The sequence below is a fragment of the Cebus imitator genome, unplaced genomic scaffold (assembly GCF_001604975.1).
Source record: "Cebus imitator isolate Cc_AM_T3 unplaced genomic scaffold, Cebus_imitator-1.0 Scaffold202, whole genome shotgun sequence".
NCBI classification, from domain to species: Eukaryota; Metazoa; Chordata; class Mammalia; order Primates; family Cebidae; genus Cebus; species Cebus imitator.
This window is the reverse complement of record NW_016107517.1, coordinates 2,648,549-2,669,061: the sequence shown is the minus strand read 5'-3', so window position 1 is coordinate 2,669,061 and position 20,513 is coordinate 2,648,549. Positions and strand designations below refer to the sequence as shown.

Below are 20,513 nucleotides of genomic sequence, written 5' to 3'. Positions count from 1 at the left end.
AGGCATGAGCCACCATGCTCACTCAGCCTTGTGTCCGTATTCTTGATCAAGAATGATGTATATTTCTTTTAGGTTTGAGAAGGGGAGAGTGATGTATCTGGTCCCCCTAGCAGGGCTAGGAATTTTCAAGGGTGGAGTAATTAAAGACTTTTTTAAAGGAATATATATTCCCACTTTCTAATTAGAGAATGTCTGCACTGCAAGTGGCCACAAACTACAACAGCTCAGTGGGGACAGAAGATTGGATGTCGTGTCCCAATAGCCTTATTCATCTCTTTTTCCTTCCAAGTGTTGTTTTTTTTTTTTCCATCTTAGCTTTAGATAGAGATTAGGAACGTTATCTGAAAAACAAATTAACTAGCAAACAAAGCAGATCCCACATATCCTTTTAATACTGTGTCTGGTTTGGTACAAGAAATAGGCTTGGTTAATCTTTGCAGCAACCTTTGAGAATAAATGGAAATACTATGAAGGCAAACTGCTTACACTTTTTGGCATTTCTGGTGCTTCTAGTGAAGAAATGCTCTTCGGGTACTTGAGGATCTGGAATCCTGATGAATAGCATCATCAAAGTGAAGGGTTGAGCTCTTTCCTTCAGATAAGCAGAATGACTTTTAACGTCTGTAGCACATTGATGTGCAGTATCAATTGTATACACTGTAGTGTGTTTTCTATATTCTGTTATTCAGAGGTGTAGCCACAACCCAAGTCTCTGGTGTAAAACAGAGTATTTTAGTATTTCATAAAGTTTTTTTTTTTTTTGAGAGAATGTTGGCTGGCTCTGTTTGTAAATACTGTACCTTGCTTTTTGGCTTCTGAAGAATAGTTTAAAGTTTACCAAGTGAAGCTGATTAAGCAAGGAAGCACCCTAAATAGATTTCCATTTGCACATTTTCAAAAAAGTATGTGTGGGTATGTGCCTCTGTATGTATATGGGAGTAACAAATGCTTCTGGTATTTGCCTTTTAAAAGCAAGAAAGCCAAACAAAACAGCTTCCACTGTTCTGCTTTGGGAAAGCAGGATTTTCTGTCAGATGATGAATTTATTGAAGAGCTTTTATGTGTCCACATAATTTCTATTTCCCGTTTCTTGACTCTGACCTTGGAATACAAGACGACTGCTTTTAGAAATAAGGAATGAAGCCGGGTATGGTGGCTCTCGTCTATAATCCCAGCACTTTGGGAGGCTGAGGTGGGTGGATTACTTGAGCCCAGGAGTTTGAGACTGACTAGCCTGAGTAACATGGCAAAACCCCATCTCTACAAAAAATACAAAAATTAGCTGAGTGTGGTGGTGTAGGCCTGTAATCCCAGCTACTCAGGAGGCTGAGGTGGGAGAATTGCCTGAGCCTGGGAGGTGGAAGTTGTAATGAGCCAAGATCTTGTCAGTTCACTCCAGCCTGGGTGACAGAGCGAGACCCTGTCTTAAAAACAACAACAAAAAAGAAGGAATGAAGAGACATGTCTAGGATTAGCAGGATGATCTCACAAAGGAATGGGGGGGTCATGGAGATTGTGTGTCCATGTAATGTTTGCTTCTGCTGTAAGTCCTCTATCTTTTTATCTTTAAATTTTACTTCCTTTTGTTTTGAATTTGGGGACCAGTGCAGGCCCCGCACCTGCCTCTGGGAAGGGAGGTAGTCTTTTTTGTTTTGTTGGGGGGTGTGTGTGTGCGTGCGTGCATGTGTGTGCCACTTCCATCTCCCTGTTGGTGTGTCAGGAAAGTATGATGGGGTTTTAATAACAGCTTTTCAGCTGTGATTGCATTTTTGTAAAGAATTCAGTGTTCAACAGTTGTACATACACACATTCTTATCAGGTGAAGAAGCATGAAATTAAAAGGAGAAAATACACTGAAGAAACTGGTAAAAGTTCAGTGGAACATATTAACTAGGATACCACCTTTGTAGAAATGATCTTTCTCCTCCCCTTTTGCTTTTATAAAGTGCCTAGTCAGCCCTGTCTACAGGTGTCTGTAGTCAGAGAGGCAGAATACTCAGACAGGAGACTGATCCTCTCCTGCTTCCCAGTGCTGCTCCCAAGTCCTAGCTTGTGGTTGAGTACACAAATAGCTTACCCTAGGGTCTCAATGTCTCGTCTGTAAAATGGGACTCAGCAAAAGGCCAGAGGTGGTGATACCTTAAGGTGCCTTTCTTCATTCAGCACATTATTGAGTACATGCTGAGTACTAGGCACTGCTGCTGTTCCCTTGTATTCAAGGAAAGGCATGGCCTCTGCCTGACCTCAAGGAGCAGAGAGGGAAGACGAGCATTAAGCAGACAGCTTCTAAATCAATGATTACATGACATGTAAGCTAAGGAACTGTTAGGAGGTGCTAAAATGGAAATTGGCTTTCATTTAAAGACAGGTGAGTTGGCAGGGGCTGTGCTACAGACACCTGTAGATAAGGTTGACTAGGCACTCTATAGATGTCTATAGTCAAGCCCCTACCAAGCTTTGACTGTGTAAGTACTCTGTATCCTAGTTGGATGCCCTGGATTTCCAACATCTGAAGTTTCTGGGTAATGTGTTGTCAAAATGGAGGTGGTGTTGGGATTCTCATGGTTGGCCAGTCCTATTCTGTCTGTCCAGGTCACTTTTGAAGGTTCTTCTTTTCCTTAGTGGCAGGCCAGTTAGTGTTTAGCTAATGAACATTTTTTAAAAGCTTTTTTTGTTTGTTTGATTTGAGGTTTGAAGTTATACAGCTTGGGGAAAATTTTTACAGCTTCAAGGATAGTTCTAGCCAGAGAAAATTGTCTGGTGGTCATAAAAGTTGAGGTATTGGGAGTGAAAATGTTTCACTCCGTAATCCTATAAATCCATGTGGGTAAAGGGGTGTTCTTGTCCCAAGCCTGTGGACATATATCTATGAAGTGTTCGTATATTCTTATTTTTTTAAATTTTTTTATTTTAAAGATGGGGTTTCACCATGTTGGTCAGGCTGGTCTTGAACTCTCGACCTTGGGTGATCCACCCGCCTTGGCCTCCAAAGTGCTTGGATTACAGGCGTGAGCTACCACGCCTGGCCATATTCTTATTTTTAAGGCTTTAAATAGCACAGCTTTGAAGCACATTTCTAAGGAATAACCTGGGGTTGGGTAGGAATGCCATTTGTCAGCTTGAGTTTGTACTGTGGTCAAGATAATCACTGCAAATGTCCTCTGGCTCTTCTGAGCACCAGCTTCCTGGCCTGGTACTTGTGTATCGCCTGTGACAAACACCTCTTAAAGTGTGTCCCTTCTTGGGAGAACTTGGGGGAAATGGTCAATGGAATAGACTAGTCATCTCTTTTCTCCAGGGTCTTTTAATTTTTTGAAAATAGTATTTTAAAGTGTTCTTTCTAACCTACCTTCTCTAAAATGGGTTAGGAGGGAGTTGGATAAACTTGGGGAATGAAGTAGGATGGAGGGGGAGGGGAAGAGAGACAGTGGGGAGAGGGAGAGGGGAAGGGAGGGAGGAGAATAAATTTATAATGGATTCAGAAGTATCCCTTTAAACTGTATCTCACACACAAAGTATTTTGCACCTTTCACATCTTCAAGGTATGAATCTTTGCTATGGTTTGGACAGTGTGTCACATTTATGTATGTACTGGGGTTGCTTTCTTTTATACTGTTTTGTCTCAGTTTAGTCCCAAAGGAGCCAGCACAGTGTTCATCATTCAGGGGGAGGTGTCACCTGTCATTCTACTGTTTCCTTAGCAATGTTTTACATTTTAGTTTTGAGCATTCTGATCCTCTTAGAGCAGGTGACCTCTGTGTCTGTAGGGTGAGCCTTGTGAACGTCCTCGGGGGCTGCTGGGGGGAGAGCAGCACTTTCCAAAGCTTATGGTGTTTCAGTTCCCTATTTGTTTTTTGTTACCTGTTTCTCCTGAACTTCCCTGTTTTTCCGGGGTTGTGAAATGGATTAAAACTAATTATATATCAAAATGGAAAGTTTTAGACATGCCCAAGGGTAAATGAGCTCACAACAAGGTAGTGAATGAAAGATTTGAAAGTTGGTGAAAATAAAGTAGCATAGGAATCACACTTGGTCATACAGTTTTAAATTTCTCAGGTTGTATTCACAGTGCATCAGCTTGTCCCTTACAGAATGCTTCGTTTCTCAGCAGTTGATGTTCTTAAATGAAGGGTGCCATTATCTCAATAGAATTGGTTCATTATTAGCTCATGAGAGAATGCCACTCCTTATATCAGTTTGCATTTTCTCACGTTCTTATTCATATAGCGCCTAGCCCACTTTCTGACTATCACAGCTAAGCTCACCCTGTGTGCCAGAAGTCACGTAGCATTAGGAAGTTCCAGGGTAAAGGAGGGAAAGAAAGAGGATGACATTGATGGTGCTCTCAGCTGGGCACTGTGCTAGTGCTTTCACCTGTGAGGATGAACTTGAGATAATGCAATATTTTCATTTAGCTGAAGAAAAATCCGAAGTCTTAGCAAGGTTAATTTACCTGTCTTTGGTCATACAGATTGGAGGTGCTGAGTTGGAACCCAAGTTTGTTCCATGAAACTGTACCAAGAATTTTACTGACCGTGTCCACATTCCACATTATTATCACTACCGGCCACTGTCCACGTCTGTGTATGAAACCATGTCAGGCTCAGGAGACGCGTTCCTATTTCTACTGGTGCCAGGCTCCGGCTGTAGGGAGCATTGGCAGCCTTACACAGATAGTCATGGCATTCAAGGCAAAAGCAGACTGCAGGACAATGCCGGCTCTGTGTTTATTGCAGAGTAAATGATGACAGTAACAATAGTCAGCATTTATTGTGTGTTTTATGTACTTCAGGAGTTGTGGAGCATACTTGTACATGCAGTATCTCATTTAATCGCCCAAATGCTATGAAGCAGGCACTGTTTTTATTTCCATTTTTTAGATGATGAAACTGAAGCTTAGAGGTATTTGTACAGTTTGCCTGATGTATAGGTACAGAGCTAGTCAGTAGCAGAGCTGTGATTTGACTTCCTTGCTAAGATTAAATGCCTCCCCAAATTTGCCTTTGCTTAAAAGAGTTAATCAGTTTCTACAGCCACCCTCCCCACCTGCCCCTTCTCCCTTGACATGCATTTTCAAAGAAAATCTTTGTTTGAAACAGTTTTCGAAATGTGCCTTTGGCATTTTGAACATAAACATTCTCATTGTGCTGCTTGCAAGAGGCTGTGGAAATGCATTCCCTGGAGGATTTAGCAAAATAGGGTAGATATCCATCTTTTTTTGTTGAGGTCCTGGAGTCCGAAAAATCAAGTCAGTGGTATTCTAAGATCTCATCTAGCTCTGATTTATGAAACACAGTGAGATATGGATTTCAACAAGTATGGGAACCATTTTCAGCATTTTATGAATTATCCTTTTAGACATTTTTGTCCAAAAGTATTCACTTTTTTTTTTTTCCTTAGCCCAGCAAAAACCTTTCCAGGCTTTAGTCTGGAAGACAGTTTATTTGTCTCAAGGAGTGTTCATTATAGAAACTGCCAAGAGATTTTGGTGACTGTTTTGGATTTAACCAATAATGCACTTTTAGGAAAGTTACTTCAATCTTTTGTGGGTTAAAGAGTTCATCTTGGTGTGAATGGCTCTTTCAGGTTGGCTTTCTCTGTGGGCCTTGTAGGAACCACTAACGTTCAACCCCCACCATGGCCCCTGTCCAGAAGGGTGGACAGCTAGCCCTTGGGATCTTGATTATTAGTAGTTGCTATTTCCAATGAAAGGAAGAGAAGGGGATGATTGACAAGCTGAATGTGGCATTTGGTTTTCTTTCTGTTAATTGGAATGGCTCAATCAAATAATGACATTGCTTTTGTTTTTCAGTGTTAGACACTAGTTAATATTAATCTAGTACTATCTGCATCTTTTGTTATATGTGAATGTGAAATGCCTTCCAGGGGAGAGAGATTCCGCAGGGTATCACATAGCAGTCTGTATGGTTTCATGTCTTCATAGTACTGACCAGATTCTGCCAGATTGGGAAATTACTTTCAAGGTGTGGATTATGACATCTTTCTATTTACGATATATTAGAGGCTTTGAGTTGGGAAGCTTTTTTTTTTTTTTTTTTTTTTTTTTTTTTTTTTTTTTTTTTTTTTGACACATGGAATCGTGTTCTGTCATCCAGGCTGGCATGGAGTAGTGCAATCTCGGTTCACTGCAACCACTACCTCCCGGGTTCAAGCGATTCTCCTGCCTCAGTTTCCCAAGTAGCTGGGACTACAGGTGTGCACCACCATGCCCAGCTAATTTTTGTATTTTTTAATAGAGACAGGATTTCACTATATGTTGGCCAGGCTGGTCTCAAACTTCAGACCTCAGGTGATCTGCCTGCCTTAGCCTCCCAAAGTGCTGGGATTACAGGCATGAGCCACTTTGCCTGGCTGAATTGGGAAGCATTGTTGATGTAAGCGTTCATCAAGCAGAGTAATTCAAACATAACCCCAGGAATATGCCCAGAAAATGTAAGGTGGCTTATTGGCTGGCAGTAAAAGAAATGCCAACTCCTGAGTCCTCAGCAGCTCCATGTTGGAGCGGGAAAGGCTTTTTTTGCTTCATGAGTTGTTAGGAGGGAAAGCCGTGAAGGTGGAAGGGGAGGCAAGTGTAAAGATCAGGGAAAGAGTCCAGAGTGGTGTTGATCATGGCCACAGAAACCCAGTGAGTTATATGAGGTCTCACAATGGTGAATTCACATGATGTGATGAAGTGTAAATATTTGTTCTTATTTATCTGTGCCTTGCTCCAGAAATAATTTAAGGTCTATACGGCCAGCCATTTCATTTATATAAGCTAAGAAAAGTTAATGAGGAATTGACCTTGCTTGCTAGAGTTGGGAATCACTAATGACTAAGAATGACAATGTTTGTCAAATATTTTTTAAAAATTTAGTTATTTTGATGGCCCCCTCCTTGCCTTTTTTTTTTTTTTTGCCTTAAAAGCACAGTGAAAAATTCTTATTTTCTGGGCTAAAATTCTTAAAGCTTTTCTTGTGGACTTCCTAGTAAAGGCCCTTTGTCTGCTATGCAGAGTCTGAATTCACATGACCACTGCTAGGGAATAAATAACTGCTTAAACACAGCAAAGGGAAAGGCTGGCTGGTCTTCTTGCTCCTTTCATACTTGTTTATTTCCCACCCTGAGTTCCTGACCCCAGGAGAAACTCTTGTTGAAGAAAACCTTTACTGAAATTAGTGGGCGACCTGAGAGAACTGTTGAAGGAACAGAAACTCCAGAAAGTGATACTCTGAGTATCATCTTTGTGTCTGACAGATGAAAGTTTTTGGTCTCTTTTTGTTTGTCCCTCTTTCCTTCCTGCCAGCTGCCCCTTTTTTTCTTCTTACTTATTTGTGCGTTAATCCGCTCTCTTCTGTTCCTCATCAGCCTCTTAAGTTTTTCCATTTAACAGAATAGATTGTTGTAAACTTGAGATCAATAGCTGATTTAGGCCTGACCCCTGTCTTGTTACATGGACTTGTCTTGGACAGGGTACTTTGTGCAAACAGGTACTTCTGTTTACTGCCTGTTTTTTCTTTCACTAGGTGACTTTAGTAGGTGCACGTCTGTCTATAGTAGCTGTGATGTGTTTTGGTGCATGCAGGGAAACTTTGTAGTATGAAGTCTTATGTTACAGGCTCTCTGAGTTGGTTCACTTTTTTATTGGCTAATCCTCTGAAGCTTGTTACAGCAGTCTGTTGCATCAGGACCACATTGCAGTTCATCAGTTTTTCAGACACATTTTCTCTGTATTGCCTATTTTTCCTTCTAAGCAGTTTTAGATAAAATGTTTATTTCTAAGTAAGAAATAAAATGTTTATTTTTAGCGTAGGCTCCTATAAATGGTTTGCATTTTTGAGAAGGATTTTTAAAATCATGAGAATAATGTGAAAGGACAAAACTGAATTGTAACCTTAAATCAGATAGCAAGTCCCTGAACTTTGTCATGAATTTTTGAGAATTGACTGCAGGACATTCTTAGTTTACATCACTTTTCCATAGTAGGAAAGAGGGCTATTAAAATACAACTCAGCATTTTTGTTGGAAGGAAAAATATTTGCCATTAGGAACGCTTTGGTGCTTTGAACCGTAAGCACATATATGAAGTAACAATTCTTGGCACTTTTCCTGTTCGTTGACTGAGATAGACATGAAGCAATTCCAGATAGTATCTCTTTTGTCCTTGCTTCCCTGTGAAGTGGATTTAATAGTGTGCCATCTTTGCTTCCGTGCTAAAGCTACACATTGTGGGTGGGGTGGGGATTTGCCTTCTGTTCACTGTGTCGAGTAGGTTATGTGCCTAGACTTCCTGGGCACATGAAGGTAATTTCCTGGACTTTGCTGGTCTTGGAGGTTTTGTTTTGTTCTTGGTGGGAGTGGGGTGAGGAGAGGCAGTGTGTTGATGAGGTTTAAAGAAAGCTCAATAAAGTGAACAATTTTGAGTAGAAAGGTATGCTCCCTTTCAGCCTATGTAAAAGCAGAATAATGGGTACTGCCCCTCCCTATTTCTGAATCAGCTGTGTTTCAGAAAACCAGGACGATCCCTGGATCTTAATGAAGTCAATAGCATCCAAGTGCTGCTGCCCAGACTCTCCTGCAAGATTTTACTGTGGGTGCTAATACAAATTGAATTAAGCCAAGAGGGAATCTGGAAGCTGAGTAGATGTCATCTCCTCCATCCTGTTCCTATTTTGCAGTTAAGACTACCAGTGCCTGCTCTCTAGTAGTTGAAAAATACTGTTGATATATTATTGAAGGTCAGAGGTACACACAGGTCATTAGTGACACGACTGGAATCTGACCTGTGTCCTCTGGGGTCTGGTTCATCTTTACTACAGGTATGGGTTTTTTTGGCTGTTACTTATTTTTGAGACAGCCTTACTTTGTAACTCATGTTGGAGTGCAGTGTCTTGATCAGGGCTCACGGCAGCATGGGCCTCCTGGGTACAGCTGACCCGTCCCACCTCAGCTTCCTTGAGTAGCTGGGACTATGGGCATGCACCACCATGGCCAGCTAATTTTTGTATTTTTTGTAGAAACAGGGTCTCAACATGTTGTCCAGGCTGGTCATGAACTCCTGGGCTCAAGTGATCTGCCAGGCTCAACCTCCCAAAGTGCTAGGATTATAGGCTTGAGCTGCTCCACCTAGCCATACAGGGGTATTTTATTAGCAGAATGACCTCCATCACTTAGAAATAAATTACTCAGCTATGGGTTTCACCTGAGTATTTATTGGGTGTTTGTGTTTAGGAAGGATCTTTAACACCGTTATTGATTCTTCATTTTGCTTCATGCAGACCACAGTGGTACAGGGTCTGTTGGACTTCTGAGGTCTCATTCAGCTCTTGAAATTGCTTCAGAACTGTGTATACCTTTGTAGTAAAGGATAGGCAGGAGGTGGATGTCTTTCATGCAGGAGGCTTGGGGCATAAAGAGCCTTGGGACTTTTTAAAAATACAATTACAGTGCCATTAGAAACTCATTGAAATAATTACAGTTTGACAAATGCTTTTTGGAATAATGATATGTTAACTTTATACTTTTATATCATTCTCTGTTGGTAACTCTGGAATACTTGTTACAGGTTTCAGAAATAGTATATATAATCTGTGTTACTGTGTTTATCTCCTTTTCTACAAAATTTGAGAACACCTAGCAAATCATTTGTAAATGCTATAGTGAATAGATTGGATCTATGAAAAACCAGTCAAATCTGTAGCTCACAAATGGTAGAGGTCAAGATCTGAATCCAGGTCAAATTTTAAAAAATAAGCAAGACATACAGTAATATAATAATAATGACAGATTATTTACTACAGACTCAATGGGCATATAAAACTTTAAAAATACCACAGTCCCCCCGCTTATCCATGGGTGATACATTCCAAGACCCCCAGTGGATGCCTGAAACCGAGGATGGTACTGAACCCTATGGTTTTCCTATACATACATAGCTAAAATTTAATTTATAAATTAGGTATAGTAAGAGATTAACAACTAAAACTAATAATAAAATACACAAATAGGCTGTGCGGTGGCTCATGCCTGTAATCTCAACATTTTGGGAGGCCGAGGTGGGCAGATTGCTTGAGGCCAGGAGTTCAATACCAGCCTGGCCAACATGATGAAATCCCATCTCTACTAAAAATAGAAAAATTAGCCAGGCATGGTGGCACATGGCTGTAGTCCCAGCTGCTCGGGAGGCTGAGCTACAAGAATAGCTTGAACCCAGGAGATGGTGGTTGCAGTGAGTTGGGATCGTACCACTGCACCCCAGCCTGGGTGACAGAGGGAGACTCCGTCTCAAAAAAACAAACAAAAACAGTAACAATACACTGTAAGAAACGCTATGTGAATGTGGGCTGTCTCAAAATATCTTACTGTTTGTAATACTTTTGGACTGTGGTTGACTGTGCGTAACTAAAACCATGGAAAGTGAAACCTCAGGTAAGGGGCATACTGCTGTTGTCTGTCTTATAGTAATGAATATAGTCATGGAACCCTCTGTTCTTGGAAGATGACAAAGCAAAGTTATCTGTGTCAAATTGTGGTTACCGTAGCTGTTTTACATTTTTTATTTGAAAAAGGATGCTACGGAAGGATTTAAGGACACATCGTGAGGGATGTCTTACTCCCTTTTTGAATGTGGCTCACGTCAGGTCCATGACCAAGGGCAGTATAGTACAGTTCACCCTTGAACAATGTGGATTTGAACTGTGTGGGTCCATTTATATACACTCGGATGTTTTTCACCCAAACGCAGATTGAAAATACAGTATATGCAGGATGTGAAACCTGTATATAAGGAGGAGCAACTTTTCCTATAGGTGAGTTCCACAGAGCATCTATGGGAATTGAGTATGTGCGGATTTGGGTATACTTGAGGGTCTTAGAACCATTCCCCCAAGTCTACAGAAGGAGGACTGTATATGAAGTTTAGCTTTCCAGCTGTGTCCTTTGATAACTATAACCCTGCCTGATCCCATAGCTTTCCTTTTAGCAGGAAGCATGTGATCTGAAGAAAGGAAAAAAAAAAAAAAAGGAAATTTTGCAAAGGTCAGGAATATAGGCATTAGAAATAATCACACTCACATCCCAGGTGGCACACTTTCTTGGAGTTAAAATGAAATTGATCTCTTATGGATGTTGGCCACTATAAAGTAGGGTTGCCATTTTGTTTTGGGGTTCTTGTTTTAGTTTTCAGTAGACTATAAAGGGTCATTCAATTAGGTTAGGCTTTTCTCTCTGTGAACAAAGTTTGCTTCCTCTGCTTTCCTTGGTCATTTTTCTCCTAGAAAGAGCTCTTATCTGTTTTCCTTTCTTTAAGGAGTCTTTCATGACACCATCTCCTTGGTATTTCCTCTGAGTTGGCGGTCCTGAATTTCCCAACCAAGAGGAAGGGGTTTGTTTGTGAAGGGGAGCTGTAACATAAGTGAAATTAGCTTTTTCTTTCCTTCCCCCCCTCCCCGCTTTTTCTAGACAGGGTCTCATTCTGTCAGCCAGGCTGGAGTGCAATGGTGCAATCTCAGCTCACTGCAGCCTCTCCCTCCTGGGCCCAAGCGATTCTCCTGCCTCAGCCTCTTGAGTAGCTGGGAATACAGATGTGTGCCACCACTCCTGGCTAAGCTTTTGTATTTTTTTTGTAGAGACTGGGTTTTACCATGTTGGCCAGGCTGGTCTCGAACTCCTGACCTCAAGGTATTCACTGGCCTCGGCCTCCCAAAGTGTTGGGATGGCAGGCGTGAGCCATCGTGCCAGCCAGCTTTTTCTTTAATTTTTTTTTTAAGACTTATAATATGCTTAACTTAAGTCTTTAAAATATTTTTGTGTTCTCACAGTATTTTGGTTCTTAAACTTGCTCCCATACATATTGAGACTTTTGTATTTGAGCTAGATGTCTTTCTATTTAAAAAATAAAGTTGTGAGAGGCAGAGGTAAACTACTCTCTGTTAGAATAATATAATTTTTTTGTTTTAGCTCAAAGTGGAGTGCAATCTAAATTGCATGTTGGCAATTTAGATAAAAAAGACTAGATTGAATACGAAGAACCAAGTTAAAAAAATGTGGAATTATAGTCCCTCGTAGAACAAAATGTCAAGGCTATAATAACCACAGTTTTAAAGTGAATCATATGTGTTTTGTGAACTTGCTATAGAAGTTAAAGATATTACTGTAGTCATGTGATCTTCTTTTCACTTGGTTTTGGTATAAATAAAGTACTTCATATTTAAAATTATGTAAATTATGGTTTTCAGGTTTGTTGTTATTAGATATATGTTTCCTTAAAAAAATTTTTTTTTAATGTTGTGTAGATTGTTTAGCTAGTGTTGATCTTTTCCAGTGACTTGTGAGGTTTTGCTTGGGCCCAGTAATCTAGCACATTAATTTGGTGTGTTTTGTGTGTTTGGCATCACACTAGTTGCAGGGATATATAGAGAGGAGAGTTCTTGCCTTCAGGATTCTCTCACTTTACAGGCAGGTAATTCAATTACAGTTTACGGGGAGTAGGGGAGCGAGCATCTTTTTTTTTTTTTTGAGACATAGTCTCACTGTCGCCCAGGCTGGAGTGCAATGGCACAATCTTGGCTCATTGTAACTTCTGCCCCCTGGGTTTAAGCAATTCCCCTGTCTCAGCCTCCTTAGTAGCTGAGATTACAGGTGCACCACCACGCCCAGCTAATTTTTTGTGTTTTTAGTAGTGACAGGGTTTCACCATGTTGGCCAGTCTGGTCCCGAACTCCTGACCTCAGGTCATCCACCTGCCTCGGCCCCCAAAAAGGCTGGGATTATGGGCCTGAGCCACCATGCCCGGCCGAGTATGGGAGCATTTTAATCCCTATCCTGCCCTTTTTGCCACCCTCACCGAGCTACGTTCAGCACTGGTGCTTAGTCAGGGCACAGACATGGTTGGAGAACAGTGGATTAGGCTATGTGATTGTGTAGACCTGGGTAGACTGAGGTAGGTCTGTAAGCTTGGGTAGCTCACATAACCCCTCTCAGTCTATTTTCTTGTCTGAAAAAATAGAGCTGGGAGTCTCTTCCAAGCAGAGTTGTTTTCAGGGTTAGAAAGTATATGGGTGGCAAGTGAACTAACTTCTAGTTAAGCATTCAGTAGATGGTGTTGCTGTGATTCTGGCGATGACTTCTGGCATCAGAAATTGTGTATCCCACATGCAGAGGCACCTCATTTAAAATGTCTGGAAGAAATTTTCACTAAGAGAATATGGAGTCTGGCAAATTGCCACACTTCAGTAAGGCAGATGCTTAATCTACCCTTAATCTTTGCTGTCGTGACAAATCCATGCCTGGCATAGGTAGTCCAGTTGGTCGTGTCCCCTGCACCCTTGTGCCCTCTGGGCAGTGAAGATTTTCCCTTGCAGTGACTTGAATTCCTGGGATTTGGAACGCCAGAGGAGTTTTCAAAGGAGGCCTTTCTGAATAGAACCTCTGTCCGGTCCAGGCCCTCATACTCCCATTCAACTCTGAGTACAGAAGTACTTTTGATACCATCTGCTGAGTTGTCAGCTCTTGTGGAGGTAAAACGGCTAAGTGGCACAGGGGAAGATTATTAAGGGCATGGCCATCTAAATGGGAGCTCTTTAACAAAAGTCTGGCAATAAATGGAATTTCCTAATTCTAAATTGCTGTGAAGAAACCCCCCAAGCGTGTGTTGCACAAAGCTGTACTGTTGTCTCATTGGGGCTAGCAGAGGGCTGTGAAACTCTCTCTGACTTGATAAAATCCCTCCTCCTAGGCTTTTTAGTGCTTGGCCCTCCCTGTGTGGGTGTAATTGGAATTGAGAGAGGAAAGGATTATGGAAAGCAATGGTCTGCTTTCTGCTAGTTTCTAGCAGCTGTTTTGCTGGTGGGGGCTGGGGTGTTATGTGTGTGGTGGTGAATTTGAGTGGCCACCATTTGTGGAAATGTGACAACATGTCATCAACTGATAGGTAGCTAGACGTGAGGAATGTGAGGCCAGAAGAGCATAGCTGCAAAGGGCCCCAGCTCTGCAGCTGCAGATGCAGGGCCAGACCTCTGCTCTACTGCTCCTAGCCCCTGCTGTGACCTCAGGCGATGCACCTGGGTGGGGTAGGATGTGTGAGTCTACTCTATGGTTAGCACTGACTTCCAGGGAAGAATCCTGTGAGACACAAGAATCGGTGAGACTGAGAGACAAAAGAAGCAGAACTTGTGTAGCACTTTTTCTTACCTACCACACCAGCAGTTGATAAAGGCGCTATTCTCAGAATAGTTGTAGAGCTAGACTGGAGTTAGTTTATGGCAGAAACACTTTGCAAAGAGTAAGAAAACACAGTTAAGTTATTAGTATATACCCACTTTACAAGTCGTGACCAGGTCAGATGACTTTGGGTACTGTATATACATATTATTTTCTTTTGAGCTTTATCTTGATGGTTGTGATTTTTCTAGGGTTTTGGTGGCCAAAGTTAGTGAGCTTATAAGTTTTAAGTTAATTTTTTCCTGATTGAAGAATAACCAGAGTTGTTATGAGCATGTCCAAAAATGTCCACAAGTCCTCCTTGCATCTTCTAGCAAAAGGGAGTGTGAGTGAAGTAACAATTTCCAGAAGGTTTTAAATATACCAGGAGTGGTGGCACAGAAGGCCTTGGCATTCATGGACTCTAGACTTAATAGCAGCTCAGTGAGAGGAACTAACTTGAAGAGTGTCTTATCACAATTTCTGTGAGAAGCAAAGGTGAGGAATTCATAGAATTCTGATGTGAATGTTGCTGTGAAACAGAGTTAGTGTGTAATTTTGGAAATGCCTTTAACTTAAAAAGCTCTCTCCAGGTGCATTTACAACATAATCTGACTTGAAAAAAAAAAAATCAGTGTGTCATCACAAGGCTGTGGCTGGAGAGGGGGCTAGAGAGGACCCTGAGAGGTCAGGGTGCATTCAGTGTGGCTCTAAATATGATTTTGCCTGTGAAATAAGAATTGATGACCACAGTGCTGTCACATCTTTTCTTCTTTGTCATGTGGGGCTACAGTGACACAACTTTATTTACAGGGAAGTCTGTGGGTTTGGTGTTCCCTAAGGAGGATTTAATATACTTAAAATATCGTTTCCTCAAATAAGGAAACACTGAGATGTTAAAAAAAAAAAAAAAAAAGATTGTGCATGTATGTGTGTGATATGCATAGGGTCTACCTTTTATAAAATATGAGTGTCATACAAATATAGCATTGCGCTGTAATGTCATATATAAAGTTGTTTCTGAAAAATTGTACCCAAATTGAACCTTGCTGTTAAATTCATAGTTCATTTTATTAGAAAGTCCATTATACTGAGTGTAAAATGACTTGGAATTTAACCATAGTTTTGACACTGTTCCTGGCTGAATCTTTGCCTTGAGCTCAAATTCCCACTGGTAAAATTAAGACGAGAACATTCTCATTCTGCCTACCTCTCTGAGGTTGATTTATGATGATCCATTGTGTGAATATATTAATATGTGCAAGGACATGTTTGAAAAGTATGTAATGACCTAGAAGATGGTATGCCATATTTATTGCATTTTAAACCTTTATTTTAATGATACCTGAGGAATTAGTTTTAGGGATAGTTTTACATTGTTATTAATCATCTACTAATTGTGTCTGCTTTTAAAACTCTTAGATTTCTCTAAAGCAGATTATTCTTGAATTAATACAAGCCCTGCACTTTCTTGCCACTCATAACCTAGAGTAATATAACCAAAACCTGACCTCTTTGATATTTTGACTCATCTGTTTCTCTTATTTTTGTTGATATTTTCCTTTTCTTTTTTCCTGCATTCTCTCTCATTTATAAACATATTCCTAGAAATCCTAAATGCTTTTTTAAGTGAAATAATCTGAGATGAAAATATTTATTTCACCACTTAAGTGATGAAATTTAGGAGCATTATTAGTTGGACAAACTAACATTATGTAATCCCTTGCAATGCTATAGATAATATACCATTATCAGATGGTCCAAAAATGTTAATCGGAATTTAAGTAAACAAGGTAAACTTGAGGATAGAGGAATAAATTAACAATGCAAATAATGCAAAGGAACGATTGGATAAATTCAAATTGTGAGACTTTTCCATAAGGCAACTGGCCAGTTTCTTTAAAAAGTCAGTACTATGGAATCAAAGGGGGATTTGAAGAGAGAAGCTAAAAAAAAAAATGTGTGTAGGGAGGATTGGGTATTGAGAACATTTGCATGTAGACTGGATATTGGGGGATATTGGGTAATATGCGGATTGTTGTTTTTCTTAGCTGTGATAATAGCTTGATACTCGTAACTCTTTTTAGAAATGAAGTATCTTTTGTTTGTTTATTTTGAGCCTGGAGTGCAGTGGTGCAGTGGCTTTCTGCAGCCACCATCCCTCAGCTTCAGGTGATCCTCTCGCCTCAGCCTCCTGAGTAGCTGGGAGGCATGTGCCACCGTGCCCAACTAATTGTTGTATTTTTTGTAGAGGTGGGGTTTCATGGTATTGCCCAGGCTGGTGTCAAACTCCTGAGTTCAAGCAGTCCACCTGCCTCAGCCTCCCAAAGTGCTGGGATTACAGGTGTAAGCCACTCTGCCCGGCCTTAGAAATGAAGTATCTTGATCTCTGCATTTTATTTTTGAAATGATTCAATGACAAAATCTTATTAGGGGAAATAGATAAACTAGTCAAAATATTAACAAGTATTGAATCTAGGTATTCCTTTTACTTTTCTGTATGTTTAGAAATTATACAATTAAAAGTAGACAAAATAGTATTTCCATTTCTGAGACAGTTACTCTATGAGGTATATTTTAAAGAGTAGACCCAGTTGAATTTCTCTAAAGGCATTTCTTTGCCATAGTAAACTTTGCCTCTTTTCAGCTTGCTTGTTTCATCTTCAATTAAAAAAAAATTTTAAAAATGGAAATAAAGAAAGGTTACCCATACAAAGACATGGGTGGATGGAAAGCGTTTATAGACATTTTCGTTGGCCCTGGCCATCTCACAGACCCAGTTTTACCTTCACCAAAGTTAAGGGACCCTTTTTATCTTTGACTACTTCTGAGAAAATTTTATCCCTTGCCTGATAAATTGAACTAATGTTGGTACCACTTTCTGTGCACCCATATATAAGAATTCATAGATCTTATGAATATCTGAAATTGTACAAAAACAAACTGACTGGTGTGGTTTTTCCTCTTTTATGAGTGCTGGGGGTTGGATAGGAGGTAAGCTGGTGGTGGTCACTTGGGCTTAGTGGAAAGGATGTCACTGCTTTAGAAGTTAGGTCAATCAAATAAGTTGATTGGATTTCTGCTTTATGTTAAGTGTTATTATAAATGTCTTATAGGTGGTCTGTGGGAGGACTGTGGAGACCTAGAGCAGGCCCTGGCTCACAGTCTTTGGGGGTGTAGCTGTGGCCTTTTAAAAGTTACCTTACAGCAATGTAAATACAGTTCACTTGTGATTTGCATTGGCTGAGTAATTTTGGAGGAAATAAACCCTAAGCCACCAATTTCCAGTTTTATTCAGATTTAGAGCCTTTTGTCTTGAAATTATTTTTATTTTTTTATTTCAAAGTTTTCTTTACAAAAAGTTAAACACTGGATGTTTTTTCCTAACTTGTTTCCGGCTTTGGCATCTCTAAGCTCATTTCCCTTTATGTTTCCTGTTCTAGGAAATAATTATTTCAAACTTTGTCTGTTGCATAGGTTGAGGTACCTTCTTTCTGTTACTGGTGGAGGGTGTCCAGGCTCTTGGCACTTTGAACAAAGAGGTGGACAAAACGCACAAACAAAGCAAGGAAAGAATGAAACAACAAAAGCAGAGACTTATTGAAAATGAAAGCACACTTCGTAGTGTGGGAGTGGGCTCGAGCAAACAGATTCAAAGTCTTGTTTTCAGAATTTTCTGGGGTTTAAATACCCTCTAGAAGTTTCCTGTTGGTTACTTGGTGTACACCATATGTAAATGAAGTAGTGGCTTGCAGTCAGTCTGATTGGCTGCTTTCTGCAACTAATCAGAGGCTGCAGTGAAGTTACAAAGTTACACCCTATGCAAACATCTGATTGGTTGTGGAGTGCAACCTATTCTCCTGCCTTTCTTTCTCCTGGAGGGATTTGTTGACAATGAAAAGGGGATAGCTAAGGGAATCAATGGGCAAGTGGCTCAGTATGGTGGGAAAAAGCCACAGTGACATGTTTGATATCCTCCTTTAGGAAGAGCAAACCGAGAGCCACACATACTTGCAAATATGTTACCTCTCTGGGAGTTGGGTGGAGAGGCCCTATAATTTAACGTGGCTTTCATTAGAATTTTTTCTATTAGCTCACAATTATGAAGAGTTTCTCTCTTCTCCCCTAAGTATGGTCTTTTCAAAGCTTTTCAGTTAGGAATTTCAGAGGGAGCTTTTGAACACAACGCCTCTCCTTCTGTATGACAGCTTGCTTTGGCGTGTCTTTGGCTTTTGTTTGCGCTATGATCTGTTTATCTCCAGAGTCACCTTGCCTTTAACTCTGAGAACTCAGAAAGTACACCAGTGCTAATCATTTGGTGTGAACCAATGTCTCATCTTTGGAGATGGGTCTGCCTCTGTTTTTATTCAGCTCAGCATCCTCAGCAGGCAGAGTTCTTGCATTGCTGGCTCCAGACTGGTCTCCTCACAGAAAGAGGTGTTCGCCTCTGACACCCAAGTGGAGTTTATGGCAGGTTGTCATAGCCTTTAATTAGATAGGAAATTGGCTTTAATAATTGCTGTGACAGCTGGGCCTGCTAATAACTGGGTTAGAATGAACTATAATATTCTGTTGCTTGTGTTCAGATCTGTTTCTTTTTTTCCCCCCTTACTTTCCCACAAATGAAGTAGCCTTTTGGATTTGGTGGACTTACTACTATAAGTCGATACTGTTGTTCCAAAGTGAAAGATTAGGTTTCAGGAGTCTTTTGGAGAAGATAATTGAACACAGATTTTCCTTATTTTTTTCTTCATTGTACTTATTTGTATACTTCCTTTTTACACATGGCTTATTACTGCGATTACTTCAGCTGCCTAAGTATATGATTATCTCGTATCATAATGATAGTAATATTTTAATATATAATGAGTCGGGGGGATTAAAGGGACTTAAAAATTTGCATTTCTGTATCTAATTAAGGGGTATACTATGTCCCTTTCAGTAAAATTTTGATCTATTTCTTCTACAGTTGACCCCCAGTGGGCTTGGGAAATAACTGAGCATCACAATATTTAATATATATTGCTTTTCTTTTGATACTACTAACTGCTTTTACCAAAGAACACAGTGTTGTATTAGAGAAGACAAAGCTCTCAAGGAGTAAATGAATCCTCCATGCAGTTCTGAAACACCGCATTGCTGTTGTCAGTATTGATTAAGATTTTGCTTAGGTGTTACATGCTTTTGGTTGTAGTCCTGACATTGTGGTTTTGTATGCATTTTCTTAATATTAACCCCATAGTCTCCTTTTTTCTGTTTCAGACCTGAAGATAATGCAGTTATATATCTTTTACGCATACTCCAAATAATAGTGTATGCAGTGTTATTTTTCCCCCCTTAGTGGAGCGAGCAGTATGTAATTGGGGTTAGGTGAGCATCTAGATTTGTTCCAAAGAAAAGGGTGTTTCCAGTCAATATCAGTTATGTTGGCACTTCTTGAACAATCTAAGGGTTTTAAGAGCCTGCTTAGTTAAGTGATTAGAAGATACCCTCGTTTGGCGTTTCTTTCAGTGCTGTCTCTTCATCTTTTAGCAGAAGGCACAAATGCCTTTCATTTGCTCTGTGGTGAAAAGCTTCCAGTTCTTAATAGGCACAGGATGTCAGTGGCCACAGTTGGTATAAGACTGTTCAAAGTCTTCTAATTTGAAACTGTAGTGGTGTTTAGTTTATAAAACTGAAAGAAGAATCTGTGAGGATCTGGGATTGTATTTGTGTGTGAATTTTGTGACTTTTAGATGAGAAAGAAAACCTTTGCTTTTTGCTTTTGCCAAAATCTTGTGCCCATGTTTGTTGTATCACTTCTTGGAAATAACTGCAGTTCTCTGACTGTTAAAAGTATAGTTAAGTGACTTGGCTTTTTTAAAATGTGAAAATTAACTGATTATTATAGTGTCATTTGTTCTTGTGTCATTATTTAAATAAAAAGGTAGAGTAAGTTTCAGTTAATGAACTGAAATTTACTATTAGCTGGTTCTAGAGCTGTAATAATGAAAATTCAGCAAGGTAAGGTCCCTGGTGTCCTGGTGATTACAGACATGAAGGTTTGTTCTTAAATGGAGGGATAGAAGTGGTCATGATAGAATTTTGAGAAGAAATAAGGATAAGTTAATAGGAGTGGGGTAGAGCGGGAAAATTACTCAAGATTTTTGCAATATGTACCTCTACAGTTTATTCGAAGTGAATTTGATTCTTTCATATGTTTGGATATTAAGCCATAAAGAGATTGTGTTATTATGATGCTCATCCAGAAATTTTCTTTCTTTCTTTCTTTCTTTCTTTCTTTCTTTCTTTCTTTCTTTCTTTCTTTCTTTCTT

At 40.0% G+C, this 20,513-nt stretch overlaps 1 protein-coding gene and 1 long non-coding RNA gene across 51 annotated transcripts in view; both read left to right on the top strand.

Moving 5' to 3' along the window:
* The window catches only part of LOC119474016, a 15,811-nt gene extending 15,505 nt beyond the window's left edge, over nucleotides 1-306 (top strand). The window contains exon 2 of the long non-coding RNA XR_005203302.1: nucleotides 3-306. This is a non-coding gene — a long non-coding RNA (uncharacterized LOC119474016). The remainder of the gene's footprint in view (nucleotides 1-2) is intronic.
* The window catches only part of MAP4K4 (mitogen-activated protein kinase kinase kinase kinase 4), a 190,617-nt gene that overhangs the window by 51,643 nt on the left and 118,461 nt on the right, over nucleotides 1-20,513 (top strand). The gene's annotated exons all lie outside the window — the stretch shown is intronic.